The 22,409-nt window shown below is 40.5% G+C and overlaps 5 non-coding genes across 5 annotated transcripts; 1 reads left to right on the forward strand and 4 right to left on the reverse strand.

The window, feature by feature from the left end:
• Window positions 1-2,271: 2,271 nt before the first annotated feature.
• On the reverse strand, window positions 2,272-2,365 carry trnai-uau (transfer RNA isoleucine (anticodon UAU)). Its single transcript has 2 exons — window positions 2,328-2,365; window positions 2,272-2,307 (listed from the first exon to the last, which is right to left on the reverse strand). It is a non-coding gene; the product is annotated as a tRNA-Ile (tRNA).
• A 3,968-nt stretch (window positions 2,366-6,333) lies between these two features.
• Window positions 6,334-6,405, reverse strand: trnat-cgu (transfer RNA threonine (anticodon CGU)). Its single transcript has one exon. It is a non-coding gene; the product is annotated as a tRNA-Thr (tRNA).
• A 2,672-nt stretch (window positions 6,406-9,077) lies between these two features.
• trnak-uuu (transfer RNA lysine (anticodon UUU)) lies at window positions 9,078-9,150 on the reverse strand. Its single transcript has one exon. It is a non-coding gene; the product is annotated as a tRNA-Lys (tRNA).
• A 1,318-nt stretch (window positions 9,151-10,468) lies between these two features.
• trnaa-cgc (transfer RNA alanine (anticodon CGC)) lies at window positions 10,469-10,540 on the reverse strand. Its single transcript has one exon. It is a non-coding gene; the product is annotated as a tRNA-Ala (tRNA).
• A 5,787-nt stretch (window positions 10,541-16,327) lies between these two features.
• trnai-uau (transfer RNA isoleucine (anticodon UAU)) lies at window positions 16,328-16,421 on the forward strand. The gene is made up of 2 exons: window positions 16,328-16,365; window positions 16,386-16,421. It is a non-coding gene; the product is annotated as a tRNA-Ile (tRNA).
• Window positions 16,422-22,409: the final 5,988 nt, after the last annotated feature.

A 22,409-nucleotide genomic window follows, 5' to 3' on the forward strand; every position in this document is an offset into this window, starting at 1 on the left:
TTGGTAAATCAAAAGTCCCCCAAGATGCATTTCAAATTAATCCGATCTCAACACCGTCTCCCCTAAATGTGATGGGGTTTCTTTGGATGTCCTTAAGCATCCTGATAGTTGCAGAGATTTCAAACTTTTGGCACAAGTCAAACTACAAGAAGTTAATAGTTGAGCACCTAAGTCAATATCACCGGGAATGTGACTATGTAAACTTAAATAGTATTCAAAATATTGCAATTTTGTTGTAGTTTAAAAATATATTTTAGCTGGGGATCCTCAAATGATGAGGGTAGAAAATAGAACTATTTGACACCATCAGGAGTGCTTAAGGTGTGATAAAAGTGTTTTTTAATCACAAAGTGAAAATAGTGAATTTGTCTTTCACTTAGGCGTTCATCAAAAGCTCATTAAACGATGAAGGAGAGGCTCGTGTTCCGAATTCTCTTCGTGTCTCATTGTCTTGCTTTGATTTTTAAAATGTACACTGTTGACTATTCACTCTTCCTAACACAATTAAAGAGCCGAGTTTAGTTCAGAGGTAAAGCATCTCATGCATCATATGAAGCTCTGTTTTCTATCACCAGCGTCTCCACTCTGGATTTCTTTTTAAGCGCGATATCTTTTCTGTGATTTCTTTCGTTTGAATTCCCTCATGTGTGAATTTCAGCGCGACACCTGATTACGGCTCAGGAGACTGTAGGATCGTAATGCTCTTAAACCCAGTACCATAACCGTAGTGTGTTCAGTCCTACACAACCTTTCTATCGACTTAATAAGCCTCCTGTTCCATCTCCATCTTCTTCCCGCACATTCCGGCTATTTCAGCACCGTTATTCTTGGACTACAGTCACAGATACGTAAGGGACACTATTCCGAAGAACCGTCTTAAATAAATAACGTTGCAAAAGGTAACAATAATGCTTTCTTAACGTAACCTTACATTTGGCCGTACAATACAATTTTCTTTACCCTCAAATAAAAAAAAATATTACTGCTTTCTCCTGAGAAACACAAGTGTAGTGTTAAATCACAATAAATAATACAACAAATATACTAAATTAACACCCAGATATGACAACACACAGCTATGACAGAACACATTGAAGACTTAAAAGCCCTTTAAATTTTTATTTCCTTAATTTCCATTCTCTTCCCTCCCCAGGATAACTGAAAACTAACTATAATAAAGACTGCATGTGCATTACTTGTAATACAGCTACTAATAAAGATATACATGGAACTTAATTATTAATAAATAACACTTTTATTAATAAATACGTGTAATGATAACATTCATTGTGAATATTTGTGGTGTCTGGAAAGCAATTTTAGTTAAATATAATAATAATTTTCAAGCAAGTGGTGCATAAGCTTGTTACTTAATGAGTACATTATTTCCATTACATTCAAGACAGTTCTAATGTGATCAATTGTTCTGCTTAGTCCGCTACTGAGATGCGGACTAAGCCTATGAAGCCTATGAAGAGGTGGTTTAAGCTAGACTCCTAATGCAGTAACATCTAATGGGCAGCAGCTGTTATTTTAGGTTTGTTGCAATCGAGAACAGGTTTAGTACAGAGCTGCTGACAAATTTCAGCGGAGTTTATTGTATATAAGTTTATTGCAATTGACCCATTGTAGCTACCAATCAGCAGCAAGGAAAAACAAACTTCACTTGTGCCTTTTAAAAAAAGGGAAACAGAGTAGTAGTTTATGTGGTAATTTCAGGTACAATGTAAGAACTAAAGTTAACTACTCCCATAGTAATGCGTGGGGTCCTATCAATAGAAAAAAAAATTGTTGTAACCCGAAAACACAACAAACACAAAACGAGAAGTCTTCCAGGAACCTAGGTAAATCCCTGTAGTAGTCTAACAACTATGAAAAAAAAAACCAAACGCAACACCTTCAAAAGAAAAAGAACATTAAAAACAAATCTGGGGAACAACAAAAACACAGAATCTAATGCGAGAGCTTTTTCAAGTCTTCAGTGCTCCTCTCATCTCAGTAGACCTCTCTCATATATTTGTGTACAGGTCAGTTGGAGGTACACAGCTGTGTAATTTTAGTAGGGAGCTGCGTCAGCATGCATGGGCTTCAAAGGAAAAGTCAAGGTTTATTCCATGCTGAAAAGAGAAGGAAACACAATGTTTCAGCTGTGGAGCCTTCTTTGATTGTGACTCAAAATAAGCCTTTATTTGTTCATTTGATGTTAGTTTATCTCCATCAAATACCTAAGAGTATCTAAACTCGACAGTTGCTTTGAGTAGCTAAAGACACTGCTCCAGGTGAGGCTTGAACTCACAACCTCGGCATAACTCCGCTATGCACTGCTGTATAAGTACCGCGCGCTGACCGATTGCGCCACTGGAGCTGAGCAAGTTGTGCTCCTCATACAGACTGACGCTGCAGAAACACAGGGTGAAAACAGTTTCGGTTGTGGATCCATCTCCACATGGGGAACACTAAAATAGCAAGGAAAATACAAGAAAAGAAACTGAAAGAATTGTGCTAACAGCAAAGGGGGACGGAGGGAGGTGGTCGAACAAGTAAATCAGCCTGGCAGATTATTTGTAGCGACATTTTTTGAGTCAATCAGCACACTGATTTCTCTTCATGTGCCTTAAACTGTGCAGTTTGTATTTTCGTTGTAGCTAGGTTTCTTCAGAAGTCCAGTAAATTGACAATAATGGAGAACTTGCTGACGCACCCCGTCGTGAAGACCCTCTGTAAGGTGATTACACGTTTCATTTTCAAGTCGCCTCCTTTACAGCAATTGCAGCTCCGACACTGAGAGAAAGCATGAGAAATGGCAGTACAGGCTCGATGGCTTCACATCTCCTATCAATCACATAAAATTGCAGTAAAGCGCTCTAAATATGACTCTGAAGTACTGGGAAAGATGATTATTTTGAGCGTGCCTCCCAGGGTCTGCTACAAGGCTGAAGTTGGCATCTTATTCGCGTTTTTCGTTCCGCCTTAAATGCTGCTGCTGTGATGTTATGTCGCCTTTCGCCTGTAGATGGCTCTCTTCGATCAGTACTAATTCGGCTGGAATACTGTAGACATCCTCAGTGAAAGGGAATATCCAAATAAATAGCGACTGTCCAAATTATATTTTTGTATGGAATATATTTTAGAAAATCGCAAACCAATTTTAAAAACTCACCATAACATGGACTTGCAATGGGAAAAAGGTGATTGTGCTTTCTGCTTATTGCTACGGCCCTCCCCCCTGATTATAAAAACGTCTCACAATTCTGACACCGAGGTGTGAGAGACAATGTAATCGACTATCAAAATCCTGAAGTACAAGACATTTTAATGCACCATTTTTCAAATATGACCCTCTGATCTTGGCTTGTCAGAATACATTGCGAAAAAGTATGGCACGAATTGCACGAATTGCAATGGCACAAATTGTTGAGAATATCACTGACCTTGCCGATATTTGCAGGGGATATGAGTGTTTTGCGCACGTTGAACTACAGCACGTAAGAATTGAGCTCCTTAGTCAATATCACCGGGGATGTCCAATAATGACGAACATCTGTAGCTTCAAGGAAACTTCGACTCGCACATGGAGTTTTATCTTCGAATGGAGGGTGGGAGAATTCATTTTTCTCTCGTTGCTCATTAGCTAAACTATTTTAAAAATATGACGCAGATTTGTTCGAGAAACTTCTAATCGCCTTAAAGAGAGTCTTCTTGAAGACGTGCACCAGGTAGCTCTCCACTGTTAATTGACAGGACTTTAGAATAAACTGTTCTCATACAACCACCATACAAATTACACATCTTAAGGAACATGAAGAGAAATCTGTGTACTAAATAACATAAAACTGTCGCTGCAAATTATCGCCAAGCTGTTTTACGTGTCCTAACACCTCTTTCTTTCCTACTTTGCAGCGAGCACAATTCTTTCTGTTTCTTCATCGCTATTTTACTGTCTCTTTCCCCCACGTGGAGATGGATCCACAGCAGAAACTTTTGGTCCGTTCCTGTTACTCTGTCCGATTGAAAGAGCTGTATTAAAGGCACTCCCATCTCTGCAGGAAAGTTATTGCTGCTCTCAACACAATATACTGCAGCCAAATGTGATAGCGATACTGTCACTGCCTGTGGGCCACGTGTTCCTGCTGTCAGCCTATTATGTCATGTCCATCCACACCCAGAAACATTACTGCTGTAGCACAAGAGTTATACAGGCGCAGTCAATAGAGCATGAATCTCTTAATCTCAGAACTGTGGGTTCAGCCCCCACATTGGGTCCCTCTGTGTCAATTTGATCCCCCCAATCCTCCTAGCAGAACCTGATGGCGTAACAGTGATACCCAGTGCCTTCTATGACCTTTGCGTAATTCAGCTTTCTTTCCACTTGATTCAGATTTTGATCTGAAATCATCGGCCAAACAAGAGTTTGTCTAAACAGAGGGAGATCTGCTCACAAGCAAGTATTAAACACTTCAGCATTTACTGTTCGAATACCACACTTTGTCAAAACACTGCCGCTTCTTAAGCTAATAAGTAATGGTTTTTGAGCACGCATTGTATTGTTAATGCTTATATTAAAAAAGCATAAATTCACATAATGGAATTTGGACTGAACAAAGTAGTCCAGCCCCTTTACAACATTACATACCCACTGATTAAAGCTTAAAACTACAGCAGCAGGAGTAACAATAATGGCAACAACATGTTTGGAGTTCGGCATTTCATTTATTCTGCGGATACATCGTATCGGAATGAACTGCCCGAGATAAAAGAGCAATTGCGGCTTCAGATCGTTTTTACAGAGCATTACGTTGTTCTGTTCATACTGACTATACGCTTTAAATTTGTCATTTACTGCAAGCGTTGCTTTTCCAGGCTTTTCGGAAATTCCTCGCATTTGAGCCAGCACTAAAATATTTCATTCCCGTCGCTGAATACATCGTGGAAACGGTATTTGCAACGGAATGCTGTCACACATGAAACCTTTTTGTTATTCGGTTCTGAAGTTTGAAAATGAAAATAAAACGGGGGTCACTTCATAGGCTTGAAAGAAGTCCAAGCAGCATAAAAACCCGCGAATTCTCACAAAGGCTGCACCTTTCTTCTGCTGCTTTTATAAATCAGCCTTAAACATTTGAATGCATACCTTACTGCTGCTAATCACATTCACGTGTTTACGAAGCTTTTTTCTGTCAGTTATGTTTTTGCTAAGTAGTTTCTCCGTTTTCCTCGTACTGTGATTGTCAGCGAGCACAACAAGACTGAAACAGTGTAAAGGCAGGTAAAAAACACAGGGTAAAACGCCTGACTGTCGGGAGTGGGATTTGAACCCGTGCCTCTATTTGGAGAGCGAAACACAAAGCTTAAAAGACACGAATCTGTGAATTTGCTGTTTTAAAACGCTCGACTATCCTGAAGAAATGGGTGCTGATTGCACCAGTTGCATCCGATTTTCCGTAACTTTAGGACGATTGATACGACTGGACGAACAAAATTTGTGGCGTTTAGCATGACATGGAAAACGGTACCGGAGCATTCGGGTCCGGACTACCAGACTCAGAAACAGTTTTTACCCCCGCACTATCAAACTATTAAACTCCCAGCCTCTCTCACTCTCACCTATGATCTGAACCTCACAGTGCCTTCTTTCTTACCAAAAACCCAAACACACATTGAAAATCTACCTCTACCATACATGTCAAAAGCTCACTCCCCATAATTTCTATCCCTTTATTTCATTCTTTTGATACATGTTTTTGCACATAACCTGTTACCTTTTTGTTGTTTTGCACACTGCCTGTTGTTGTTTTTTGCACATCGGCTGTTGTCTCTGTCTTTCTTTTGTAATACAATTGTATTGTTGTTGTGTTGTTGTGTTTTTTTCTTTGTACTACTTATGTCCGAGAGCTAGCTAAATAGCATTTCGTTATACCATATACCTGTGTATAAGTATAATGACAATAAACTTGAACTTGAACTTGACATAGTCTTGCAGGCAGTATATTATTTTATCGTTTACTCTTTTAAAAAAACACGGTCTTCTCGTTCCTAAGTCAGATTTTTAGTGCTTTCGAACGTTACTTCCAACCTGGACTGACAGCTCACCCGATCTGTTTGTGATCAGACCATGGAGTGGGGGGCTGTACCAAGCGCACGTTCCTTCCCAATGCTGAGGTGATCATTCGGAAGATGGGTGTGAAGAGAAACAAGCTTTGTCGACTAAAAAACAAGGCAGGATATGCAAGAATACTAATCACTGGCAACAGTTACGTTCTCTTACTATTGAGACTCCTACATTGCGAGTTTTTGAAGACTTTGAAACTAAAGGAAAGCAGTGACAAGTGAAACAGGCACAGGTGGGGTTTGAACCCACGAACTTCGGTTTACGAGACCGACGCCTTACCACTTGGCCACCGCGCCTTCAAACAAACAGGGGAATAATGTTGTTCAAATTATTTTTTTTCTGAATCTGGTTTACATCGCCTGGAGGCAGCAACAACAATAAAAGGGATACTTAACAAGGAGATACGCAGTAGCAGTGCGACTCCAACAGATGCTCCTGAAGAGACTGGAGGTTTAAGCCAGCTCCTTAGAGCGCTCGGCCGCGTTACTCTCAACAGCGGCTCTTCAGCTCTTGTTGTTTGACCTAGTGGTTTTATAACGCGTGGAAACGACCGCAACTTCGTTTTCTGAGATGCTTTCTCTCACGTGGTGAAATCTCGACCTCTTTGGCATCTCTGGCTATAGTTCTTCAGTAGAGCAGGCTTTCACACCTCTGCTTATAGTGCCCTTGAAGTCATTTTATTTTTACAGGAAGACGCATTCCCTAACGATCTCTCCTGTTTTAGAAATGCTTCATAAGTCGTGTTTGATTCAACGGACAAACAGTATACTAATTGTACAATGCAGATCTATGCGGCATTCGTACTGGATTTGACTGGGATTCTGAAATACTTCTTGCAAAGGTATTCAGACTTTCTAGAACCTATATTACAACCACAGACCTGAAACTCCCTAGCTTCCAATCTCTGATGTTGCTGTCCTTAAACTCGGACGTGATGTTCTGCAGACGTGTGCATAATGTCCTGTTTTCTTACAGTGTAGACATTTTGCTGTTCACGCTCCGCATTCATCTGCTTTGTGCGTTGTTAGTCCGCACCTGTAACATGTAATGTCAGCCGTCCCCTGTTCTTCTATATCTCTAGCATGACTGCGTCCTGCTGCTCGGCTTTTGTTTGTAAAGTTTGAGCGAGCGCCCCGTTCAGTGTCACTTTGTCACTGTGGTCAGAAAGCATTCTTGATTCTGCTTGAGCTGCTTCATGAATTCTAGCGACTTTAAGAGCTCTTTCTAAAGTCAGCCCTTCCTCCTGCAGCTCCGAGGTTCAGTAGAAGCGGTGGAAAAAGCTGGGCATAAGCAAAGCTTCTCGGCGCGGTTGCCATATCTTCCATGGCGCAAGCTAAACGAAAAGTCCGAAAATTCAGAAGCTCGTTTCTACCAGCAAGAGAACTAAAATCTGCAGTGTTCTGCTCGCTTTGAGTCCGTCAAGCACTCATCTCTCGTCGCCATAAATGTTGTGTATCTTAATAAAGAGACGTTTTTATATTATTTTAACTATTTTATTAACTACACAGATCACGCCCTTACACCTTATATTCCCGCCTTCTACTCTCTCGTTCTGTTGTCTCACGATGTCTACTCACAATACTACATTTAGCATGACTTCTTGTTGCAGTTGAGCTCAAAGCTGGAGATGATCTCCATATTCTACCGCAGTAACTAGTCCGAAACGTAGTATACAGTACACACTTTTTAAGTAAAGTCAGGTTATTAAAAAATTAAACCAGCGCCCTGTCACAGAAACGTACCCCAGTCTCCCGCACAACAAGCGGGGGTACTCAGCACTATACTAACGAGGAGCGCTTGTCTGCAGCTGAGCGTCAGCTCTGTTTACTGTCAGCAGTCATTTCCTCATTTCCAAAGACTTTTTCACCTGCTCTCAGCTTTTAAAGACGATCATAAACGCTCAAGAAGTAATTCATGTCAGTTTGAAGTCTGTTTCTGTTGTCTCAGCTCTTGATAAAGAAAAGCCGTGCGTGGGAGACTCCCTCTCTGAAGAAGTTTGCCGTCACCCTGCGAGGGAGAAGAGCCATCAATCACCGAGGCAACCACTGAGACAGTTAACATTGAACACGTGAAATGCGAGATGTTGTGATTTTTTTCCCGCTTAAGGCTTCTATCGTTTCTACTCTAACGAGAAAGACCTCTTTATTAGAAGTGAGATTTTAACAAACGTCTCCAGGGGTAACTGCGATCTGAACGCAATGCCTTAGACCACCAGCCATCTTGCCTGTGGTACTTATAATGAAGTATATATTTTATTTCTACTCGTTGATAAGAAAAGTGAAATCATGTAATTAGGGATATGTCCTTTTTTCATGGGGAAAACTAGCCCGAGCAAATGTAAAGTTTAGAGCAGCGCTTAATAAAAATGATCAGAACCCGAAAGCCTTCTTATGCGGATCAGTATATTCCGATACCACTGGTTCTGCAGAAGAAATAAGAAAAGCCGAACTCAAAGCAGAAATGTGTTGCCATTACGGGTACTCTGTCTGCAGCTGCTTTAATATCTACTCACACCGTGTTGCCATTAAGGCTACCTAGTTAAAAACAACACTTATCGTCACCTTTTTGAACGTGATTATTAGACACCCGTTAAATCTCAACCGAGGTTTCTTGAGAGATCGTTCAGCGAGCGAGTAATAAAAAACTACTTCGCTTCCAACCTCTGCTGTCGCTGTGAACTCGGACGTGATGTTCTGCAGATGTGCAGTGTGCCTTTCCTCTTGTCGTATTCAAGAGTACTCACTGTGTGAGCTCCTCACTGCGTGTCCTGTACTCTACTGTGATTTCAATTAGATTATCTATGTGGAGTGTAGTAACATGATCTACTTGAACATTTTCGGTTTGTGAAATGAAACACTAAAGAAAATACAAGCAATGGACATTTAAAATAACCACAGTAAAGCTAGAAGAGTGAAAGATAAAAGACTATTTAGAATGACATTCACAATAGACTTAAGAACAGTACAACCGCCCGAACAGGGAGTTGAACCCTGGGCCCTCAGATTAAAAGTCTGATGCTCTACCGACTGAGCTATACGGGCTCTGAAAGAAAGTCGACACTGTCGGGATCCTCGCAAGTTACGTGTCTCTTGTGCCGAAGAGCAGTCATACCTGACCCGTCTGGAATGACCACTGACAGACTTTATCCAGAAGCGACGGCACCACTCCCAGTAGAATGAGTGAGAAATACAGCATGACATGGGGAGGTAAGGGGCTCCCGCAATTAATCTTTCCTCACATTACTGATTTTTTCAATAGCATTTTGACCTTTTTTCACATTCAGATTTTTTTTCACATTTAATACAATCTTTTAATCAACAACATTAAAAAGAAAACAAATGGAACATTTTTTGGAACAATAATTAAAAAAAAACTTTCAATGCCTTGGTTGTATATGTGTGCACACCCTTTATAAAGGGAGTTGCAACAGTGCTGAAATTTAAAGAGCATTTCTGTAGAGAAAACAGCATTTTTTCTGCCTTGATGTTAAGCTTAGGGAGCCTGTCTTTTAGAAATTCTATTTCTTAACACCTTGCACAGCCTCCTGACAGACTAACAAATATTTTTTGGAGAAATTGGCTCACACACCGGAAGACACTAACGTTTATTTACGTTAGAGTATGTGAATAACAGTTTAACCGAAAAAGTTTGTAATTGTGATTTTGTTAAAATTCAATAAATCGTCTATCAACAGTAAGAAATTATTAAGAAATTGTTTTATTTCATAAACTATAAGACAATTAAGAGAGTTTATAGGTCATATCCGTCGCTTATGTTCTTTTAACTCTAGCGTTCAGGATCCAAACCCAGGTGCGGACGGTTGTGTTTCTTGAATCTCTTGTAATCATCAAAAGTCGATGTGTAGTCCTTCAGTACTTTCTCGAGTTGTGCCATGGATATTTTATTCGATCAATACTTGTCATGCTCTTTTGCATTTACCTAAACAAACGGAAAAAGTTCAAAGTGTGTTTATGGCTGTGCTTCACATCTAGACGAGAGCATTTGTAACAGTACAGGACACGCAGTGAGGAGTTCGTGAAGCTTTCAGTTTAGTGCGGAGTTCAGAAGGAGGATTCGCTCGCTGAATGATCTCTCAAGAAATCCCGGGTGAGATTCAACAGGTGTTTTCTGCAACAGTCACGACAAGTGTGAAGCAATCTCTGGATTTCCTGAATTTGAACTAAATTACTAGTTCAAATAATTTAGGATTTAACAGAACTAAATGAGGTACATTTAAAACAGCAGCGCAACTCTGCGGCACGTCGAGTTTAATTGTGTAAACCTGGCTCTCTCTGAACACGAGCAAAGAGTTCTCACTCAACAGAAGATTGCAATGTGAGTACTGTAATATAAAGCACCTGGAGATGCCAGGGATTGAACCCGGGACCTCATACATGCGAAGCATGCGCTCTACCACTGAGCTACATCCCCGATGGAAAAGGTAGTGGAACAGACTTAGAGATGTGCAGATGCTCACTGATCACAATCCACCATTCATGAAGAATGCCTGCAGTTTCCTACTTTCGCGTTTCCTCTACTACAGAGTAAATTAATGGGAATGAAGAAATAAGGAAGGAAAAATAATCGCATTGAAGCTTCAAGAGACTGGGCAAAAATTAATATATTATTTTTGTATCCAGTCACACGTGCGACGGTGGTTAATTCCCAGACGGGGGAGTGCTTTTTTTCTACCTCCTTACTCGACTGTCTTTCAATTCTGTTTTATTTGAAAGCTTTTTACATCTTTTATGTGCTCTTGATTAAACTATGCATAGAAAAACAGCACTACTGATGATTTTCATGGACCGATGCACACTTGTTCTGTACAACTCGAGTGATAAAGCCCTGTCTGCAAATGTTGTAACGCCCCAACCACAGGAATGGTAACAGGAAGGATCGTGTTCTTATTTGATAAGTCCTTTTGAGATGTCTTGTCAATGCACACAGGCGTTAGAGCTGAATAATTTACTTTTAGTGGTGTTTTTAAACAAAGATGGAACATGTTATTTCTATACCAGGAAGAAAGGAGCAGACTTTTACTTTAAGAGGCAAAAACGACACCTTATCAAAGCTAATATTAATTAAAATGACATCACAACAAAAGAGTGGAGCCTTGAGTGAATTAAAATTAGTTTTCATTGGACGTCTGTGTCTCCTTAACTTTGTAGGTGAGAGAGAGGATTGTGATTATTTGCAGGTGCTTCTCGGAAGTGTGTTGGTGGTACAGGTGCCTTCCAAATAATTAAGTCTGGTTTGAATCCCAGCCAGTACAAACCCAAATCTTTTCAAGATAATCTGTGGTCCGTTAACACATCTTTTGAAACACTACAACAGGTAACACCCCGTGTGAAACATCATGAGCATCTGTTAAACCTCTCTACCTGCCCGTTCCTCAAAGAGACATGACGAGGGTCTGAAAGGACATTTTGAGCCTTAGAAACATTTTATCATTCCGTACTTTCCTGTGCAGTCAGGTCAGTTCCACTTCAACTGCGCCCGACAATGGAGGTCGTTTTGAAAACAACGAGAGTAAAGAGACACTGCACGTCTGCAGAACATCACGTCCGAGTTTAAGGACAGCAACATCAGAGATTGGAAGCTAGGGAGTTTCAGGTCTGTGGTTGTATTATAGGTTCTAGAAAGTCTGAATACCTTTGCAAGAAGTATTTCAGAATCCCAGTCAAATCCAGTACGAATGCCGCATAGATCTGCATTGTACAATTAGTATACTGTTTCTCCGTTGAATCAAACACGCCTTATAAAGCATTTCTAAAACAGGAGAGGTCGTTAGGGAATGCGTCTTCCTGTAAAAATAAAATGACTTCAAGGGCACTATAAGCAGAGGTGTGAAAGCCTGCTCTACAGAAGAACTAAAGCCAGAGATGCCAAAGAGGTCGAGATTTCACCACGTGAGAGAAAGCATCTCAGAAAAAGAAGTTGCGGTCGTTTCCACGCGTTATAAAACCACTAGGTCAAACAACAAGAGCTAAAGAGCCGCTGTTGAGAGTAACGCAGCCGAGCGTTCTAAGGAGCTGACTTAAACCTCCAGTCTCTTCAGGAGCATCTGTTGGAGTCACACTGCTACAGTGTCTCTCCTTGTTAAGTATCCGTGTTATTGTTGTTGCTGCCTCCAGGCGATGGAAACCAGATTCAGAAAAAAATAATTTGAAAAACATTATTCCCATGTTTACTTAAAGGCGCGGTGGCCAAGTGGTACGGCGTCGGTCTCGTACACTGAAGATCGTTTGTTCAAACCCCACCTGTGCCTGTTTCATTTGTCACCGCTTTCCTTTAGTTTCAAAGTCTTTAAAAAACTCCCAATGTAGGAGTCTCAATAGTAAGAGAACATAACTGTCGCCAGTGTTTAGTATTCTTGCATATCCTGCCTTGTTTTTTAGTCGACAAAGCTTGTCTCTCTTCACACACATCTTCCGAATGATCGCCTCAGCATTGGGAAGGAACGTGCGCTTGGTACAGCCCCCGACTCCATGGTCTGATCACAAACAGATCGGGTGAGCTGTCAGTCCAGGTTGGAAGTAACATTCGAAAGCACTAAAAATCTGACTTTGGAATAAGAAGACCGTGTTTTTTTAACGAGTAAACGATAAAATAATATACTGCCTGCAAGACTATGTCAAGTTCAAGTTCAAATTCAAGTTTATTGTCATTATACTCATATACAGGTATATGGTATAACGAAATGCTATTTAGCTAGCTCTCGGACATAAGTAGTACAAAGAAAAAAACACAGAGACAGAGACAACAGCCGATGTGCAAAAAACAACAACAGGCAGTGTGCAAAACAACAAAAAGGTAACAGGTTATGTGCAAAAACATGCATCAAAAGAATGAAATAAAGGGATAGAAATTATGGGGAGTGAACTTTTGACATGTATGGTAGAGGTAGATTTTCAATGTGTGTTTGGGTTTTTGGTAAGAAAGAAGGCACTATGAGGTTCAGATCATAGGTGAGAGGTGATGTGAGAGTGAGAGAGGCTGGGAGTTTAATAGTTTGATAGTGCGGGGTAAAAACTGTTTCTGAGTCTGGTAGTCCGGACCCGAATGATCCGGTACCGTTTTCCATGTCATGCTAAACGCCACAAATTTTGTTCGTCCAGTCGTATCAATCGTCCTAAAGTTACTGAAAATCGGATGCAACTGGTGCAATCAGCACCCATTTCTTCAGGATAGTCGAGCGTTTTAAAACAGCAAATTCACAGATTCGTGTCTTTTAAGCTTTGTGTTTCGCTCTCCAAATAGAGGCACGGGTTCAAATCCCACTCCCGATAGTCAGGCGTTTTACCCTGTCTTTTTTACCTGCCTTTACACTGTTTCAGTCTTGTTGTGCTCGCTGACAATCACAGTACGAGGAAAACGGAGAAACTACTTAGCAAAAACATAACGGAGAGAAAAAAGCTTCGTAAACACGTGAATGTGATTAGCAGCAGTAAGGTATGCATTCAAATGTTTAAGGCTGATTTATAAAAGCAGCAGAAGAAAGGTGCAGCCTTTGTGAGAATTCGCGGGTTTTTATGCTGCTTGGACTTCTTTCAAGCCTATGAAGTGACCCCCGTTTTATTTTCAGTTTCAAACTTCAGAACCGAATAACAAAAAGGTTTCATGTGTGACAGCATTCCGTTGCAAATACCGTTTCCACGATGTATTCAGCGACGGGAATGAAATATTTTAGTGCTGGCTCAAATGCGAGGAATTTCCGAAAAGCCTGGAAAAGCAACGCTTGCAGTAAATGACAAATTTAAAGCGTATACTCAGTATGAACAGAACAACGCAATGCTCTGTAAAAACGATCTGAAGCCGCAATTACTCTTTTATCTCGGGCAGTTCATTCCGATACGATGTTTCCGCAGAATAAATGAAATGCCGAACTCCAAACATGTTGTTGCCATTATTGTTACTCCTGCTGCTGTAGTTTTAAGCTTTAATCAGTGGGTATGTAATGTTGTAAAGGGGCTGGACTACTTTGTTCAGTCCAAATTCCATTATGTGAATTCATGCTTTTTTAATATAAGCATTAACAATACAATGCGTGCTCAAAAACTATTACTTATTAGCTTAAGAAGCGGACGTGTTTTGACAAAGTGTGGTATTCGAACATTAAATGCTGAAGTGTTTAATACTTGCTTGTGAGCAGATCTCCCTCGATTTAGACAAACTCTTGTTTGGCCGATGATTTCAGATCAAAATCTGAATCAAGTGGAAAGAAAGCTGAATTACGCAAAGGTCATAGAAGGCACTGGGTATCACTGTTACGCCATCAGGTCATGCTAGGAGGATTGGGGGGATCAAATTGACACAGAGGGACCCAATGTGGGGGCTGAACCCACAGTTCTGAGATTAAGAGAGTCATGCTCTATTGACTGCGCCTATATAACTCTTGTGCTACAGCAGTAATGTTTCTGGGTGTGGATGGACATGACATAATAGGCTGACAGCAGGAACACGTGGCCCACAGGCAGTGACAGTATCGCTATCACATTTGGCTGCAGTATATTGTGTTGAGAGCAGCAATAACTTTCCTGCAGAGATGGGAGTGCCTTTAATACAGCTCTTTCAATCGGACAGAGTAACAGGAACGGACCAAAAGTTTCTGCTGTGGATCCATCTCCACGTGGGGGAAAGAGACAGTAAAATAGCGATGAAGAAACAGAAAGAATTGTGCTCGCTGCAAAGTAGGAAAGAAAGAGGTGTTAGGACACGTAAAACAGCTTGGCGATAATTTGCAGCGACAGTTTTATGTTATTTAGTACACAGATTTCTCTTCATGTTCCTTAAGATGTGTAATTTGTATGGTGGTTGTATGAGAACAGTTTATTCTAAAGTCCTGTCAATTAACAGTGGAGAGCTACCTGGTGCACGTCTTCAAGAAGACTCTCTTTAAGGCGATTAGAAGTTTCTCGAACAAATCTGCGTCATATTTTTAAAATAGTTTAGCTAATGAGCAACGAGAGAAAAATGAATTCTCCCACCCTCCATTCGAAGATAAAACTCCATGTGCGAGTCGAAGTTTCCTTGAAGCTACAGATGTTCGTCATTATTGGACATCCCCGGTGATATTGACTAAGGAGCTCAATTCTTACGTGCTGTAGTTCAACGTGCGCAAAACACTCATATCCCCTGCAAATATCGGCAAGGTCAGTGATATTCTCAACAATTTGTGCCATTGCAATTCGTGCAATTCGTGCCATACTTTTTCGCAATGTATTCTGACAAGCCAAGATCAGAGGGTCATATTTGAAAAATGGTGCATTAAAATGTCTTGTACTTCAGGATTTTGATAGTCGATTACATTGTCTCTCACACCTCGGTGTCAGAATTGTGAGACGTTTTTATAATCAGGGGGGAGGGCCGTAGCAATAAGCAGAAAGCACAATCACCTTTTTCCCATTGCAAGTCCATGTTATGGTGAGTTTTTAAAATTGGTTTGCGATTTTCTAAAATATATTCCATACAAAAATATAATTTGGACAGTCGCTATTTATTTGGATATTCCCTTTCACTGAGGATGTCTACAGTATTCCAGCCGAATTAGTACTGATCGAAGAGAGCCATCTACAGGCGAAAGGCGACATAACATCACAGCAGCAGCATTTAAGGCGGAACGAAAAACGCGAATAAGATGCCAACTTCAGCCTTGTAGCAGACCCTGGGAGGCACGCTCAAAATAATCATCTTTCCCAGTACTTCAGAGTCATATTTAGAGCGCTTTACTGCAATTTTATGTGATTGATAGGAGATGTGAAGCCATCGAGCCTGTACTGCCATTTCTCATGCTTTCTCTCAGTGTCGGAGCTGCAATTGCTGTAAAGGAGGCGACTTGAAAATGAAACGTGTAATCACCTTACAGAGGGTCTTCACGACGGGGTGCGTCAGCAAGTTCTCCATTATTGTCAATTTACTGGACTTCTGAAGAAACCTAGCTACAACGAAAATACAAACTGCACAGTTTAAGGCACATGAAGAGAAATCAGTGTGCTGATTGACTCAAAAAATGTCGCTACAAATAATCTGCCAGGCTGATTTACTTGTTCGACCACCTCCCTCCGTCCCCCTTTGCTGTTAGCACAATTCTTTCAGTTTCTTTTCTTGTATTTTCCTTGCTATTTTAGTGTTCCCCATGTGGAGATGGATCCACAACCGAAACTGTTTTCACCCTGTGTTTCTGCAGCGTCAGTCTGTATAAGGATCACATCTCGCACAGCTCCAGTGGCGCAATCGGTCAGCGCGCGGTACTTATACAGCAGTGCATAGCGGAGTTATGCCGAGGTTGTGAGTTCAAGCCTCACCTGGAGCAGTGTCTTTAGCTACTGAAAGCAACTGTCGAGTTTAGATACTCTTAGGTATTTGATGGAGATAAACTAACATCAAATGAACAAATAAAGGCTTATTTTGAGTCACAATCAAAGAAGGCTCCACAGCTGAAACATTGTGTTTCCTTCTCTTTTCAGCATGGAATAAACCTTGACTTTTCCTTTGAAGCCCATGCATGCTGACGCAGCTCCCTACTAAAATTACACAGCTGTGTACCTCCAACTGACCTGTACACAAATATATGAGAGAGGTCTACTGAGACGAGAGGAGCACTGAAGACTTGAAAAAGCTCTCGCATTAGATTCTGTGTTTTTGTTGTTCCCCAGATTTGTTTTTAATGTTCTTTTTCTTTTGAAGGTGTTGCGTTTGGTTTTTTTTTTTCATAGTTGTTAGACTACTACAGGGATTTACCTAGGTTCCTGGAAGACTTCTCGTTTTGTGTTTGTTGTGTTTTCGGGTTACAACAATTTTTTTTTCTATTGATAGGACCCCACGCATTACTATGGGAGTAGTTAACTTTAGTTCTTACATTGTACAGTACCTGAAATTACCACATAAACTACTACTCTGTTTCCCTTTTTTTAAAAGGCACAAGTGAAGTTTGTTTTTCCTTGCTGCTGATTGGTAGCTACAATGGGTCAATTGCAATAAACTTATATACAATAAACTCCGCTGAAATTTGTCAGCAGCTCTGTACTAAACCTGTTCTCGATTGCAACAAACCTAAAATAACAGCTGCTGCCCACTAGATGTTACGCCATTAGGAGTCTAGCTTAAACCACCTCTTCATAGGTTTTAAGCAACTCGGTAGCGGACTAAGCAGAACAATTGATCACATTAGAACTGTCTTGAATGTAATGGAAATAATGTACTCATTAATTAACAAGCTTATGCACCACTTGCTTGAAAATTATTATTATATTTAACTAAAATTGCTTTCCAGACACCACAAATATTCACAATGAATGTTATCATAACACATTTTTAGTAATACAAGTGTTATTTATTAATAATTAAGTTCCATGTATATCTTTATTAGTAGCTGTATTACAAGTAATGCATATACAGTCTTTATTACAGTTAGTTTTCAGTTATCCTGGGGAGGGAAGAGAATGGAAATTAAGGAAATAAAAATTTTAAGGGCTTAAGTCTTCAATGTGTTCTGTCATAGCTGTGTGTTATCACATCTGTCATATCTGGGTGTTAATTTAGTATATTTGATGTATTATTTATTGTGATTTGACACTACACTTGTATTTGACACTACACTACACTTCTCAGGAGAAAGCAGTACGATTTTTTTTTTATTTGAGGGTACAGAAATTGTATTGTATGGCCAAATGTAAGGTTACGTTAAGAAACCCTTTTTGTTACCTTTTGCAATGTTATTTATTTAAGACGGTTCTTCGGAATAGTGTCCCTTACGTATCTGTGACTGTGGTCCAACAATAACGGTGCTGAAATAGCCGGAATGTGCGGGAAGAAGATGGAGATGGAACAGGAGGCTTATTCAGTCGATAGAAAGGTTGTGTAGGACTCAACACACTGCGGTTATGGTATTGGGTTTAAGAGCATTACGATCCTACAGTCTCCTCATCCGTAATCAGATGCGTTATCCAATGCGCCACTGGCCCTTGTACCGCATTCCTCAAGTGCACCACTGTGAGCTTGCGCCGCTACAATAATACATCGCCCCGGTGCAAATTTTCTCAATTAGGTGCACGTTTTCTATGTGTATTTAGTTAATAAGTCTTTCATTTTGTCTGTTTTAAAAATTGCATCTCTTTAAAACAGACAAACGAGTTTATGTGTCGTGCTGAAATTCACACATGAGGGAATTCAAACGAAAGAAATCACAGAAAAGATATCGCGCTTAAAAAGAAATCCAGAGTGGAGACGCTGGTGATAGAAAACAGAGCTTCATACGATGCATGAGATGCTTTACCTCTGAACTAAACTCGGCTCTTTAATCGTGTTAGGAAAAGTGAATAGCCAACAGTGTACATTTTAAAAATCAAAGCAAGACAATGAGACACGAAGAGAATTCGGAACACGAGCCTCTCCTTCATTGTTTAACGAGCTTTTGATGAACGCCTAAGTGAAAGACAAATTCACTATTTTCACTTTGTGATTAAAAAACACTTTTATCACACGTTAAGCACTCCTGATGGTGTTGAATAGTTCTCTTTTCTACCCTCATCATTTGAGGATCCCCAGCTAAAATATCTTTTTAAACTACAATAAAATTGCAATATTTTGAATACTATTTAAGTTTACATAGTCACATTCTCGGTGATATTGACTTAGGCGCTCAACTATTAACTTCTTGTAGTTTGACTTGTGCCAAAAGTTTGAAATCTGTGCAACTATCAGGATGCTTAAGGACATCCAAAGAAACCCCATCACATTTAGGGGAGACGGTGTTGAGGTCGGATTAATTTGAAATGCGTCTCTGGGGACTTTTGATTTACCAACGTTACGTTTAACTGAAGGATACGCTGACTGACTGTGCCATAGAAACTAACGCACATCACCTTTTTTCTACATTCACAGGTTTTTGGCTAAGGACAAAAAAATCGTTTTCGTTTCCTTGCCAGCTGGCAGTAATTCCTCTGCACTGACAAAACAGATGAGTATTTTATCTTTCACAATTTGTATGGATTTTTTTAAAAACAAGTTGTTCCAAAAATTAAATGAACACTTCCATTAAATTTAATGTAGAACCATGTTGCTGTCCATAATGATAAACTGTGCGGCAAAAGAGGAAGAAAGGCACCAGTGGGATTCAAACCCACAATCTCCTGTTTAGTAGGAGGTGCTTTAACCAACTAAGCCACAGCATTCTCTCACCCTACTGTTAATCCCGCATCAGCAGGGTCAGCTTGTCGGCACGCCTGTCTCCATTTGGTGGTTTGAGCTGACGCTGCCATGACGTTCCCATTAAATGCGACCGAGAATACTCCAACCGGCGCGCTGCTTTGCCTGCTGTCGGAGAACTAAGCCACGGCACTGGCATCAAATATCCCTTTTACAGCCACTTGGACACATCTCAATTGCTCTGAGACACCTGCATTCAGTGTGCGCTGAGCCTGCTTGCTGAGCAAGTGACGAGAAATGGCTTATGTCCAAGGAGCTCAATTTGCTTTTTATGTTCAATGGGGTGTCCACTACAGCCGGCACTGAAGCGCAGCACAGGCTCTGTGGTTTGACATCTCCCAAGGTAAATGTTGAAATTGTAGGTGGAAGAGGAAAATTACCCTTGAGTATGGGGAAAGAAGCCAACTCATGTCTGGAAGGGGCTAAAGTGTGTATGGAGGTGGCCTAGTGGTTAAAGCAATAACTTCTTAATACATTATGCTCTGCACAAGTAGGTTTGAACCCCATCCTTGTCGAGGAAGGGCTTTGACACATTTTGACCTTTTTAAACTTGGTGTGCTTTCGTATCATTTATTCGCTCCTATACTGTAACAGTAATATTTCTAGATGTGCATGACCATGGTAGGCTGACAGCAGGAACAGCAGGAAGCAGTGACAATATCAGAGGTGTCTGCAGTGTGTTGGTTTGTGAGCAACAATAAAATAACTTGACGTGGAAGCAGGTGTGCCTGCATTAACACAGCTCCATCGAGCCGAAAAAGTAACACAAGAACCGACTTAAATTCAACAGCGAGTTTCTGTAGCTGAAAACAGAAACTACTTCACGTCAGGAGTGAACTCACAACCTCAGCATAACTCCGCTTTAAAAGCACCCCAACCTGGCCAATCGCGCTACTGGAGCAACACAGCACAGTAGCACATTTTCCTCAGTGCTTATTCCCTAGCCTACCAGCTTCAAGACTTTTTTAAATCGATCGAAGATTCATTGGAAAAGGTTTGTCGATTGATTAGGTGGGAATCACACCCGGATTCACTGCTTTCAAGGCAGCTATGTTCATCATTATACCCAGGACTGGCGCCAGGTGAATGATCTGTAGGGGGGCATCTGAAATCCTGAGGGGGGCAGTGATATTTTGGTTTAAACAGAGCCGTTGCAAGCATCCAAGTGAATTCTCGCAAGCATGCCACTGATTAGTATTTCATGTCAGAAGATAACGACAAGCAATCTGGTATTTAGCGATGAAGAACAGTTCCACGTTCATCAGAACTCACGTGATTATTTTTGCCTGGAGCACCAACCATATGTGTTCATTTTTGCAACAACATCAACAGTAACGAGGTTCTGAATCATTAAGAAATCATTGTAAAACCAACAGAAAGTACAAACTTCTATAACTACAGTCCTAGTTATATAACGATTGTAAGTATAAGGATAAACTACTGCAAGCCATTGGTCCACCTGAGCAAATAAGGTCGTAATAATGTTGACATCCCAAAACACAGACACTATGTAACATGCTGCTCCTGGACAGATAGCCCTCGTGCACATCAAACAGTCCGATGTAGTAACTGCGAATTCGGGGTTAGTGTAGTTATCTGACCATTGACAAAGTACAACTATTTTTTACGGCGCAAGTTAAGTAAGTGAAAGTGTTCAAAAACTTTTTATCCAAACCTTTTATCCAAAACTGAGGGGGGTGGAACTGTTCAGTTGAGGGGGTGATTTTGGCATGCCAGTAACATTTTCACAAAACGTCCTAGAGTTACAAAAACACTTACTTTGTGTATAAAGTGCATTGTGTACACACTGTAAGTTCACAAAGCGAGAAATACTGCTCAATATGGGATCCTGTCCAGGAATATCAGGGCTGTAGGGGGTCAGATCTATAGATGTAGTAAACACATTAGTGGAGACGGTGTGTCTGTTCTCTGTGTGAGAGCCGGACAGGAGGAATAATCTGTGGTCTGGGAAGAAGAGACCCTCGTTGGAAGAGCGGCATTCCTCACAGGAGAGAATGAAAAAAAAACTTTTTCAGGGACGCTGATTTTTCTCCTTGGGGGAATTAAAAGCACTTCTAGGGAGTGACCTTGTGGTGCAACGGTAGCGCATCTGACACCACATCAAAAGGCTGTGTGTTCAAATCATGTTGAGATTGGCTGATGTATTTTCAGGTTCAGCTGGTGGTATCCAGTTTTATCTGTACACCACATAGATAATCTAAATGAAATAACAGAGCAGTACAGAACACGCATTCAGGAAATTACACAGCAAAGCATTTTGAACACGACAAGAGAAAAGGCACACTGCACATCCGTGAAACATCACATCCGACTTTAAAGACAGTTACATCACAGAATGGAAGTTTCAGGCCCCTTTTTTATTACAGGTTCAAGCTAACCTGAAAGTTACAGAGTTTTAGGTCACTTTTGTATTAAATAAAATAAATATTATTTGCCCTTTTTTAAATTGTGGATGAAATCCACTCCCATGTACCAAGACCTTACAGTATATTCATGTTAATTAAAATGACCAACGCTATTGGACATTGGCTGGTGCTTTTTGTAACGATTTGCTATTTCATGCAAGAAAACCCGACCCAACGTTTGCTTTCAGGTGCGGTTCATTCACATAATGGACATCTATTTCTGAGGAGCCTGTTTTAAAATCGCACGAATCCGGTAGAAGTCAATCCTACAATCTCATGATGCAAAATCAGATGCGTTATCCATTAAACCACTGGCCAATCATGTAACTGAATTGCACCATAGTGAGTTTAGCGCTGCAACTAGTAATACACCACCCCATCTAAAATTTCTAAGTGAGAAACGTGTTTTCTACATTTTTATCAGTTTTAAAATATCATATCTTTAAAACAGACAAAGGGTTTGTGTGTCACTCTGAAATTCTGATTGATTTAGAATTCAAAGAAAAAATGTTTTCTTCAACAAGGCAGTGAAATTATGACATCTTCACTCTACTTCTCTCTTGTAGTAAAGCAGACCTTGCAGTGTGAGCATTTGCTACAGTAAATTAGGTCATGTATCATGTTAAATCACTTCTTCAAAACAAAACATTTCCTGGTGCACGTTTTCT

Source organism: Atractosteus spatula, unplaced genomic scaffold, assembly GCF_055471065.1.
Source record: "Atractosteus spatula isolate fAtrSpa1 unplaced genomic scaffold, fAtrSpa1.hap1 Scaffold_145, whole genome shotgun sequence".
Classification (NCBI taxonomy): Eukaryota; Metazoa; Chordata; class Actinopteri; order Semionotiformes; family Lepisosteidae; genus Atractosteus; species Atractosteus spatula.